The following is a 12021-nucleotide window of genomic DNA, read 5'->3' as shown; positions in this document are numbered from 1 at the left end:
TAGTATAATGACAAATTGTTGTTTTTTTTTTAACTTTGTGTTTTCAAATACAGTAGAGTCTCACTTCTCCAAGCCTCGCTTATCCAAGGTTCTGGAATATCCAAGCCATTTTTGTAGTCAATGTTTTCAATATATTGTGATATTTTGGTGCTAAATTCGTAAATACAGTCATTGCAACATAACATTACTGCGTATTGAACTGCTTTTTCTGTCAAATTTGTTGTATAACATGATGTTTTGGTGCTTAATTTGTAAAATCATAACCTAATTTTATGTTTAATAGGCTTTTCCTTAATCCCTCCTTATTATCCAAGATATTCGCTTATCCAAGCTTCTGCTGGCCCGTTTAGCTTGGATAAGTGAGACTCTATTGTACATTGGGAGACTAAAGAGAATGTAGCATTAAAAGGTACAGTAAGCAATATCCATAAACTACTACTAACGGACGAACAGGGACAAGTTCATTTGAAGGAAATATGGGAAGTAGATTTGGGGGGGGGGGGGAATTGAATAATCAAGAATGGGGAAGGATATGGAGTATAAGATTATTAAAAAATATGTCCATAAGAATTAAGGAAAATTATTACAAAATGGTATGGAGGTGGTACCTAACTCTCATCAGATTAAATCAGATAGATAAAAAAATACACAAATCAGTGCTGGAGAGGCTGTCAGGAAATAGGGTCATATCTTCATATGTGGTGGTCATGTAAAATTATACAAAAATTTTGGGAAATGATATTAAAAGAAATAAGAGCAATAATAAAAATAGAGATAATGAATACACCTAAACCAGCATTATTACTTATGCATGATAATATCCTCTCACAAGAGGAGAAAGAATTGGTTTCTAATTTGATAACTGCAGCAAAATTGCTAATAGCAAAAAACTGGAAAGAAAAAAAGGAAATCCAATTAGAAGAATGGTATAGGGAAATTTAGAACATAGCAATTAATGATAAGCTGACTTGCAATATTAAAACTAAAAAGGGAATATCGAAACAAACAGATTTTTGGAAAATATGGAGAAAATGTATTGAGTATATTTTTAATGAGGGAAAGGGGTATAAGCCAGCAACAGAGACAATGAAATTTTGGACTTGTGAAACAGTATGAGTTGGTTGGTCCTGGTGAAGGTGGCACAAAATAAGGGGAAGGGAAGAGGGGGGGAAGGTATAACAATAACAACAACAAGAACAACAACAACAACCACTTCCCAGTAGTAAAGAACTGGTGGGATCACAAACCTGCAAAAGTATTGGAAAATGAGCACGCAAAGATACTGTGGGACTTCCGAATCCAGACTGACAAAGTTCTGGAACACAACACACCAGACATCACAGTTGTAGAAAAGAAAAAGGTTTGGATCATTGATGTTGCCATTCCAGGTGACAGTCGCATTGACGAAAAACAACAGGAAAAACTCAGCCGCTATCAGGACCTCAAGATTGAACTGCAAAGACTCTGGCAGAAACCAGTGCAGGTGGTCCCGGTGATGATGGGCACACTGGGTGCCGTGCCAAAAGATCTCAGCCGGCATTTGGAAACAATAGACATTGACAAAATTAAGATCTGCAATCTGCAAAAGGCCACCCTGCTGGGATCTGTGCGCATCATCCAAAAATACATCACACAGTCCTAGACACTTGGGAAGTGTTTGACTTGTGATTTTGTGATACGAAATCCAGCATATCTATCTTGTTTACTGTGACATAATAAAATAATCAATAAAACATGTATAAGTAGATAAAAGGGTGTAGTAGAGAGATATGTAGTAAAGTTGTAATGGAAAAGTCTAAAACTGATAAGAAATATGCATAAAGATGTTTTGATTCTGATTTTTCTTTATTGTTAGATTGCATACAATGTGATATGTCTGGGATACTGTAAAATGAGGAAAGAATGTATACTTATACATTTTGAATTACTGTATAAATTAATAATAATATTGATAATAAAACATGTATAGGTAGATGAAGGGTGTGTAGTGATGTATAGTGAAGTTGTAATGGAAAAGTTAAAAGACTGGTGGGAAATATGCTTCGGGATGTTTTTTTGGTTTTTTTTTTGCTGTCGGATTGTATGCAACGTGATGTGTTTGAGATGTTGTAGAATGAGAAAAATGAGGAAAATGTGAGCTTGTACATTAATAAAAATAATTTTTTAAAAAGAGACTCTACTGTACATTAAAACTTGTACCCTGGGTTATCTTCTGACACGATAAAAAAAATACAGTAGAGTCTCACTTATCCAACGTTCTGGATTATCCAAAGCATTTTTGTAGTCAATGTTTTCAATGCTTTGTGATATTTTGGTGCTAAATTCGTAAATACAGTAATTACTACATAGCATTAATGTGTAATGAACTACTTTTTCTGTCAAATTTGTTGTATAACATGATGTTTTGGTGCTTAATTTGTAAAATCAGAACCTATTTTGATGCTTAATAGGCTTTTTCTTAATCTCTCCTTATTATCCAACATATTCGCTTATCCAACGTTCTGCCGGCCCGTTTATGTTGGATAAGTGAGACTCTACTGTACATTAAAACTTGTACCCTGGGTTCTCTCCTGACACGATGAAAATAATAATAAAAGCAGATATTGTGGAATTTCCTGCCTTAATATTCTGAGATATGGGGCTGTGTGGAAGGGCCCAGAGAAAGAGGCTTCCGGAGCGAGAGGAAGCGGCGGTGCTGGGTCTGGAGTTGCATTCCCAAAGTTTAAAAAGTGTCAGGACTAGACTGTCCAGCCTAGATGTAGAGGGAGGGGGTGGGCGTGGCCTGTGGGGAAAGGGGGCGGGGCGCTCGCGTTGCCCGGCGTCGACAGCTGCTGCTGCTGCTGCCTGGGGGCGCCGATGGCCTCCGCCATAAAGCCCATGGCCCCAGCCGGGGGAGGAGGACTCCCGAGGAGGGCGGCCGAGGAGGAGGAGGAGGAGGAGGAGGAGGAGGAGGAGGAGGAGGAGAAGAAGAAGGAGCTGGAGGAAGAGCCCTCTCGCCCGCCCGCGCTCCACGTAAGTAGAGGGGTCTTCTCCACCCTGGGCTGGGGTTTGCGTAGCAGAGAGAAAGAGAGAGAGAAGGATGTAAGGTCCCTCTTCCCCGAAAAGTTCTGCCTTTGAGAGACTTCGCTTCGGAGCGCGTTGCGCTTGCGGCAAGCAGAACCCCGACGGACGCTCCGAACGTAACGCTAAGATTCTCAAACACCAACAAAGAAGCGCCTGGGCGTACCATACTGCCCCATCACACTAGAGCATGAATCCACTTTAAACCCGGTTTCTGCCTCCTGCAGAATTCTGGGGTTTGTAGTTTGGTGAGACCCAGGACCTGTCTGGCTGAGCTGTTGAAAGCCCGCTCCCTAAAGTGGGTTTAAAGTGGATTTAAAGTGGATCCAAGCTCTAATTTGATGAGTAAGTACAGTAGAGTCTCACTTACCCAACATAAACGGGCCGGCAGAACGTTGGATAAGCGAATATGTTGGATTTTTTTTTTGTGTCAGGAGCAACCGGAGTTGCTTCTGGAGTGAGAATTGGCCGTCTGCAAGGACGTTGCCCAGGGGACGGCCCGGATGTTTTGATGTTTTACCATCCTTGTGGGAGGCTTCTCTCATGTCCCCGCATGGAGCTGGAGCTGAAAGAGGGAGCTCATCCGCGCTCTCCCCGAGTGGGATTCGAACCTGGCAGCTTTCAGGTCAGCAACCCAACCTTCAAGTCACGAGGCTTTTATCCCCTAGGCTATCGGAGGCTCCTAATATGCTGGATAATAAGGAGGGATTAAGGCAAAACCTATTAAACATCAAATTAGGTTATGATTTTACAAATTAAGCACCAAAACATCATGTTATATAACAAATTTGACAGAAAAAGTAGTTCAATACGAAATAATGCTATGTAGTGATTACTGTATTTACAAATTTAGCACCAAAATATCATGATTTATTGAAAACATTGACTACAAAAAGGCGTTGGATAATCCAGAATGTTGGATAAGTGAGACTCTACTGTAGTTGTTATACCTCAGAAACTTCATTTTTGTGGCTGCCATTTTTAACCTTTCAATGTGCCATTTTTAACTTTTTATATGCCTTTTTGCAGTTTAAATAATTTAGCACCAAAATATCACAATTTATTTAAAACATTGACTACAAAATTGCGTTGGATAATCCAGAACGTTGGATAAGTGAGACTCTACTGTCTTTCGTTGATCCCTCATCCTAACAGCAACCAGTCGCCTTAACGCACGCGGTTTTGTTGTCATACTTATTATACCCTTGACATTATAACGAAATTGAAGCATTCGGATTAGAACCCAAAGGGGTGAACTTAAAGCGCGGTAAGGTTAGATTAGAAGGTTTTTTTTAAGGCGTCGCACATTGATTTCTGGCATCGTTCGGCGCGGGAAAACGGGCCGGCGTGGGGTTTTGCAGAAATTTATTCGTCCGAATCTTTGGCGGATCTGTTTGGCCGACTATTAAAAGGAAGCGCCCGGAGGCTTTCTGGTGCGAGACGCGGTTCTTTTTGCCCGCACCTTGCTGCTTTCTTCGCGGGTCTCTTTGGCGCCTTTCTTTATGATCCTACCATAGGAGGATTTGTGTGCTGTTGAGAATTCTTTGCCCAAAGGGTCCAATCAAACCCGTCGGTGGACGACAGCTCCGGTAATCCTTCGACACCCCAAGACTGCGGTTTGTCCCGTTGAGTCAACATCGTGCGGCCTGAATTGAGATGCAATTGCGTGTGATGCCTCAGCCTTTCCCGGGCTTCAAAACTTAGTTTTTGTGGCTGCCGCAAACTGTGTTGAATTGATTGAAACTAGAGCAGGATGTCTCACAAAAAAAAACAAAGTCTGGGCAGATCGATACAAGCTTTTTTTCCCCGCCATGTTTTTATGATAGAACCAAAGTCTGGGCAGTTTAATACAAGCTCCCCCCCCCCCCGCCATGTTTTTATGATCATCAATTAGGAAATGATATTTATAACCCAGGAACGAAAATCGTGTTACCTTTTGAGCAATAACAGCAGCATTAATCACTACCACGCCTTTTAGAACTCAATGACAGACCCAGTTTTTAGACACAAAATGTGCCAATTGTATATTTTTTATGAATGTTTAATGTACAGTAGAGTCTCGCTTATCCAACGTTCTGGATTATCCAACGCATTTTTGCAGTCAATGTTTTCAATATATCATGATATTTTGGTGCTAAATTCGTAAATACAGTAATTACTACATAGCATTAATGTGTAATGAATTACTTTTTCTGTCAAATTTGTTGTCTAACATGATGTTTTGGTGCTTAATTTGTAAAATCATAACCTATTTTGATGTTTAATAGGCTTTTTCTTAATCTCTCCTTATTATCCAACATATTCGCTTATCCAGAGTTCTGCCGGCCCATTTTATGTTGGATGAGTGAGACTCTACTGTATTTGATTTTAATTGATTGAATGAACTGTATTATTTTTATACAGGTTTTATTGTAAGCCGCCCTGAGTCCCCTATTGGGTGAGAAGGGCGGGATTCAAGTACTGTAATAAATAATAAATAAATAAAATAGTATTATAGTAAATCCGCACCAATTGTTATCCATCCATGGATTCAAGAATTCTTAGAAGGCAAGTGTGTGGGGCCGACGTGGCCCTCTAGGAAAGCGAGTTTGAGAATTGCTGTGAGTTTTCCGGGCTGTATGGGGGGGAGGGGGAATCCTTTGTTCCCCCAGGCAGGAAGCAGCCAGACCTTGAAGCTTCAAGGCCATTCAGTGCTAGTCAAGGTGGCCAGTTGCAACATTTACACTTGCCTCCAAACAAACAGAGTTCTTTCTCCCACCCTGGACCTTCCTCCGAGCCCTAGGGGAGTGGCGGCATATAAGTTTGAAAAATAAATAAATAAATATACAGTAGAGTCTCACTTATCCAAGCTAAACTGTCCGGCAGAACCTTGGATAAGCGAATATCTTGGATAATAAGGAGGGATTAAGGGAAAACCTATTAAACATCAAATTAGGTTATGATTTTACAAATTAAGCACCAAAACATCATGTTTTACAACAAATTGACAGAAAAAGTAGTTTAATACGCAGTAATGTTGTGTTGTAATTACTATATTTACGAATTTAGCACCAAAACATCACAATGTGTTGAAAACATTGATTACAAAAACATTGACTACTAAAAGACAGACTGCGTTGGATAATATAGAAGGTTGGATAAGTGAGACTCTACTGTATTATATTATTGTACATTATATCTATATATTATACATTTTATATACAGAGTGTTTGAAAAGGAACTCCCTATTCATCATTTAAATTAAATAGTGAATAAGGAGTTCTTTTTCAAACACCCTGTATATTATTATATATTATATAGAATCATCGGCATATATATATATGTGTGTGTGTGTGTTTTCTATCCTCTTTACCATACAATATATGTACTAGATAGATAGATAGATACACACACACACACACACACATAAGTCTATGATTCTATGATATATAATATATAATATTAAATATTGTCCTGTATATAGTATCTCTATATTATTATTATTTATTATTATATAGTTATATATCATAGAATCACCCAAGTCTATGATTCTGTTATATTACATATGCCTTTGAAGACTGTTTGGAAGCTTCAAGTGGTCCAAATGGCAGCAGCTAGATTCCTTACCGGAGTGTGGTACAGGGAATATACAACTCCTCTGTTAAGTCAGCTCCACTTGCTGCCAGTTTACTACCGAGTACAATTCAAAGTGCTGGGTTTAGCCTATATAGCCCTATATCTATGATCCACCTTGGAGATTAAGATCTTCTGGGGAGACCCAGCTCTCGGTCCCACCTCCTTCTGTAGGTGTGATTGGTGGGGATGAGAGACAGGGCCTTCTCAGTGGTGGCCCCTCTGCTATGGGACTCCCTCCCCAATGATATTTGATCAGCACCTTCCCTTCTAGCCTTCAGAAAGAAAGTTAAAACATGGCTATGGGACGAGGCTTTTGGAGAACAGCTGCAGGGCAATAAAATGAATGAAAAATCTGTTCAATGACAGTTTGGAATGGCCCCTGGATTATGATTTTGGATTATGTGATTTTAATAATGGATGGAATTGTTTTTAGATGTTTTGATTCTCTGGTTTTTAATGTAGATGTGTACCAATTGTGTGTTATTTTAAGGCACAGAATTGTTGCCGATATGTGAGGCTGCTCTGAGTCCCCCTCGGGGTTGAGAAGGGCGGGATACAAATATGGTAAATAAATAAATACATTTTATACATAATGTATGATATGTATTAAAATATGGTAATATTGTACATTATATCTAAATATATTATATATTTATACATCATATAATCTTCCAAATCTATGATATATAATATACAGTAGAGTCTCATTTATCCAAGACTCGCTTATCCAAGGTTCTGGATTATCCAAGGCATTTTTGTAGTCAATGTTTTCAATATATCATGATATTTTGGTGCTAAATTCATAAATACAGTAATTACAACATAACATTACTGCGTATTGAACTACTTTTTCTGTCAGATTTGTTGTATACCATGATGTTTTAGTGCTTAATTTGTAAAATTATAACATAATTTGATGTTTAATAGGCTTTTCCTTAATCCCTCCTTATTATCCAAGATATTTGCTTACCCAAGGTTCTGCCAGCCTGTTTAGCTTGGATAAGTGAGACTCTACTGTATAGTATACTCTATATAATATTATATATCATAAAATCATAGAGTTGGAAGAGACCACATGGGCCATCTAGTCCAACCCCTGCCATGCAGGAAAAGCACAATCAAAGTACCCTGACAGATGGCCATCCAGCCTCTGTTTAAAAGCTTCCAAGGAAGGAATTTCCACCATACTCTGAGGCAAAGAGTTCAATTGCTGAACAGCTCTCACAATTAGGAAGTTCTTCCTAATGATAATAATAATAATAATTTTATTTATTTATTTATTTATTGCTCGCCTCTCCTCATGACTTGAGGCATTTAAACAATTAAAACATATAAGCACAGCAAACACACCACAAATATACATATTAAAACGTTCCTCTATAAAAATTACACACCAAAATGTATCTCTCTAACATACATATTAAAATACACAAAAGAGAGATTAAACAAAGGACACGCATTTAAAATTCATGTTTAAAGACTGTCTGGGCTCAGGTGGAATCTCCTTTCCTGTGGTTTGAACCCATTGCTTCCAGTCCTAGTTTCACGGCAGCAGAAAACTAGCTTCTCCCCTCCTTAATGTGACACCTTTTCACATATTTATACATCATGTCTCATCTCAACCTTCTCTTCTGCAGGCTAAACGTGCCCAGCTCTTTAATCCTCATAGGAGTTAATGCTCTCCAGAACTTTGATCATTTTAGTCGCCCTGCTCTGGACATGGACACCTTTCAGCTTAGAGTCAATATCTCTCTTGAATTGTGTTGCCCAAAACTGGACACAGCTTGTCCTCCTCGCTCTCTCAATGGCTGTGGATGCTGTCTTATGCCTCCCACCATTGGGACAAGGGATTCCCTCCTGATCTTGTCACCCAAATTCAAGGGCTTCTGTTATGAATGCTCCCTGGTAGATAGATGGAGACCAGTTTGCCTGGACTTGAAGAAAGGAGTGGGATGATTAATAGAGACCTGAGCATCCTTATCCAACATTGGAGACCTAAGCAATATGTTGTTGTTGCTGTCTTTATTTATGTTCCACTAAAGAGAGGTCCAAACCACACAAAAACAATACAATATACAGTTTAAAATCTTTTTTTTTACCCCACAAATACAGGATTCAATATCAAACTATTAAAAATAAACATCTAAAGCCATTTAAACCCTTTCCCCGTACTTCCACCCAAATTTAGAATACTTTTTTAACACATTTGAAAACTAACCTTTTTCTCCTTCTCCAATTTCCAACATAAAACTTTCCTGGTTTTATATATTTTAGCTATGATCTGAGGAGGTTAAATACCATCAATTGTGGACTTTATACCAATTTTCTTTTCAATCCCTTTCCCCTTAATGGACTTTTCCCTGGTAAGGCATATGACTTCACACACTTTGAAAGGAGGTCAGCACATTTTTGGTGAAAGAGAGACATCTGGGTTTTTTTCTATGACTATGTAACAAAATTTGAATTTTCTTTTCTGTTCCTCGTTTGAAAGTGTTGTTTCCTGTTTAATTGTGCGGTACTTACTTTGAAAGTAGAAACTTCATTTTAGTATCTGCCACAAACTATGTGGAATTGATTGAGACTCATTGAAAAACTATAGCAAAATGTGCTGTAGGATGTCATTCAAAAACAAAATTTTGGCAGTTTAGTACACTTTTTCCATGTTTTTATGATAGAATCAATTAGGAAATGACATGTATAATTCAGGACCAAAAATCATATTACATAGTGTTATATGATGCCAGGACATCCTTTTGATGACCTGTTTATGGATTAAACACAGCAAGCTACACAGTGTTTACAAAGCTTAATATGGCTTCTTACAAAGTAAAACAAGTTAAATGCATCACTGAAGGACAATAATCAGCTAATAAATAATACCAACAGTACTCATAATGCAGCAGAAATTGGACTTCCAGAAAAGAGCTTTTGCTTAATCTGTGTAAAGTTGTACAACAACAACAATAATAATAAGAATAATAACTACTTTATTCTTATATTCCACCCCATCTCCCTGAAGGGACTCAGGGCACTTTTTATTTGTTCTAACCTTTGTTACATGCCACTCGCAGAACTTATTGCATGGTATATCGATATTGCTAATATGTTTAAAACAAACAGAAAGGAAGGAAGGATCCTTGCCTCTTTCTAGGAAAATTGTGGTTAAAAAAACTATTCCTGGCCACAGATGCCCTTTCCTCCTGTGAGATGACTGGTCGGGGCTGTATAAGAAGAGGCAGAGGGTGGTTCTAGAGCAGTGGTTCTCATCCTTTGGGTCCCCAGGTGTTTTGGCCTACAACTCCCAGAAATCCCAGACAATTTACCAGCTGTTAGGTTTTCTGTGACTTGAAGGCCAAAACATCTGGGGACTCACAGGTTGAAAACCACTGTTCTAGACAGAGCATTCGGTATTGCCATAGAAAATACACCTTGCAGTTATCTTTTCCACCAAAACGAATTTCCTTCTTTTAATAAGGGAAAGTTAGAAAAATTGATGGGAAAATGACAGAGGATGACAAGTGGAAAGCACCATCATATTAAACCCTCGTAAAATTTGTATATTCCTACTATATTGTGAATAACTTTTAAAGGAGATGAATTAGCGGCATATACCCAGTCAACCTCGTATGTAAATCGAAGGCAGTTTTCTGGGGCTAAAATGGACTTTAATATGACCCATCAATAAGTCAAGGGGGTTGGTGCTTCTAGGTTCTCCTGGGGTAAACAAAGCTCACTCATTTTGCCACTTTACTCAGAGATGGTTCATTTTTATATGGTACTGTTAGCTCCAGCTCCTGCCAACCTAGCAGTTTGAAAACATGCCAATGTGAGTAGATCAATAGGTACCGCTCCGGTGGGAAGGTAACAGCGCTCCATGCAGTCATGCCGGCCACATGACCTTGGAGGTGTCTACGGACAACGCCGGCTCTTCGGCTTAGAAATTGAGATGAGCACCAACCCCCAGAGTCAGACATGACTGGACTTAACGTCAGGGGAAAGCTTTACTTTTTACCTTACTTGTGGATAAGTCGACCTACGTTTTTGTAGTCAGCTTTTTAACAAAATTGTCTAGACTTATACATGAGCATTATACAGTAACACTTTGAACTGAACTGTAAAGCTGATAGTTGATGATCACAGTTGCTACAGAATAGGCTGGATGTGTTTGCACCTACTAACAGGAAGGATAGCAGACCTTTGTAGTAGTTGAACCTTCTGCGTTGTCTTCAAAATACAATGTTTCTCTGTGTGCCAGGTAGAGGTTGCATGAATCAGCATGACAAGGTGCCTCTTCTCACCAAATGGTATTGTCTGCATCAGTGCTATTAAAAGCGGTGGTCCCTGGACAGGTGCCAGCCCCCCAGTGAGCTTCCAGGAAAGAAAGGAACAGTTGCAGCCAATGGGCAGGTTGGGAAAGAATAACAGCTGGCCCCATATCGGATAGGCTGAGAAGTATTGGTCTGCATGAGAGATGAAATGTCCCATCATGACAGCCACATACAGTGCTTCCTTCCCATTTTTGTAATCACTGTTGCATACGCAATAGATTACATTCTCCTTTTATAAGGTTCAACCATCAACATGGAATACAAATGCTGAGCCTAAAAGGCAAGTCACCTTCTGTCTTCTATTTTCTGCAGAACAATTTGCCTTCAAAATGTGATAGAGGATATATAGGATTTAGCAGGTACAGTAGACTCGCTTATCCAAGGTTCTGGATTATCCAATGCATTTTTGTAGTCAATATTTTCAATATATTGGGATATTTTGGTGCTAAATTCGTAAATATAGTAATTGTAACATAACATTAATGCGTATTGAACTACTTTTTCGGTCAGATTTGTTGTATAACATGATATTTTGGTACTTAATTTGTAAAATCATAATGTAATTTTATGTTTAATAGGCTTTTTTCTTAATCCCTCCTTATTATCCAAGATTTTCGCTTATCCAAGGTTCTGCCGGCCCGTTTAGCTTGGATAAGTGAGACTCGACTGTAATTGTGATTTTATTAAGTTATATTCAGTTATGTCACCTGCTTAGAACATCCCATTTTTGGAGGTAAAATGTAATTAGCATATAACCATTGTTAACTAAATAACACATCGAGATCCTTGGCTTATTACAGAGCTCATCAAAGTGTTAAGAGCAACAGATAAATCCCTTGAAGCATTCTAGAGATTAAGCAGATAAATATCTGGGCCTCTGTGGAGAATCTGAGTGCTAATGAAGTAATCTCACCATGACAAAGATTCCTCCCACTCCTGTTTCCATGAGCATTTCTACCTGCTTCAACAAAAACCTCTAACTGATTGTTTACTTAGCAATCTATATTACATCTGTAAC

At 38.7% G+C, this 12021-nt stretch overlaps 1 protein-coding gene across 2 annotated transcripts in view; it reads left to right on the top strand.

Annotated features, from left to right (window-relative positions):
* The first annotated feature begins 2824 nt into the window (after nucleotides 1–2824).
* The window catches only part of pitx3 (paired like homeodomain 3), a 31924-nt gene continuing 22727 nt past the window's right edge, over nucleotides 2825–12021 (top strand). For both annotated transcript variants that reach the window (XR_010004525.1, XM_062975892.1), the window contains exon 1: nucleotides 2825–3012. The gene's annotated coding sequence lies outside the window, so the exon portion shown is untranslated. The remainder of the gene's footprint in view (nucleotides 3013–12021) is intronic.

Source organism: Anolis carolinensis, chromosome 3 (assembly GCF_035594765.1).
Source record: "Anolis carolinensis isolate JA03-04 chromosome 3, rAnoCar3.1.pri, whole genome shotgun sequence".
Taxonomy (NCBI): Eukaryota; Metazoa; Chordata; class Lepidosauria; order Squamata; family Dactyloidae; genus Anolis; species Anolis carolinensis.
Note: the sequence above shows the minus strand (reverse complement) of the source record. Positions and strands in the feature narration are given on the sequence as shown.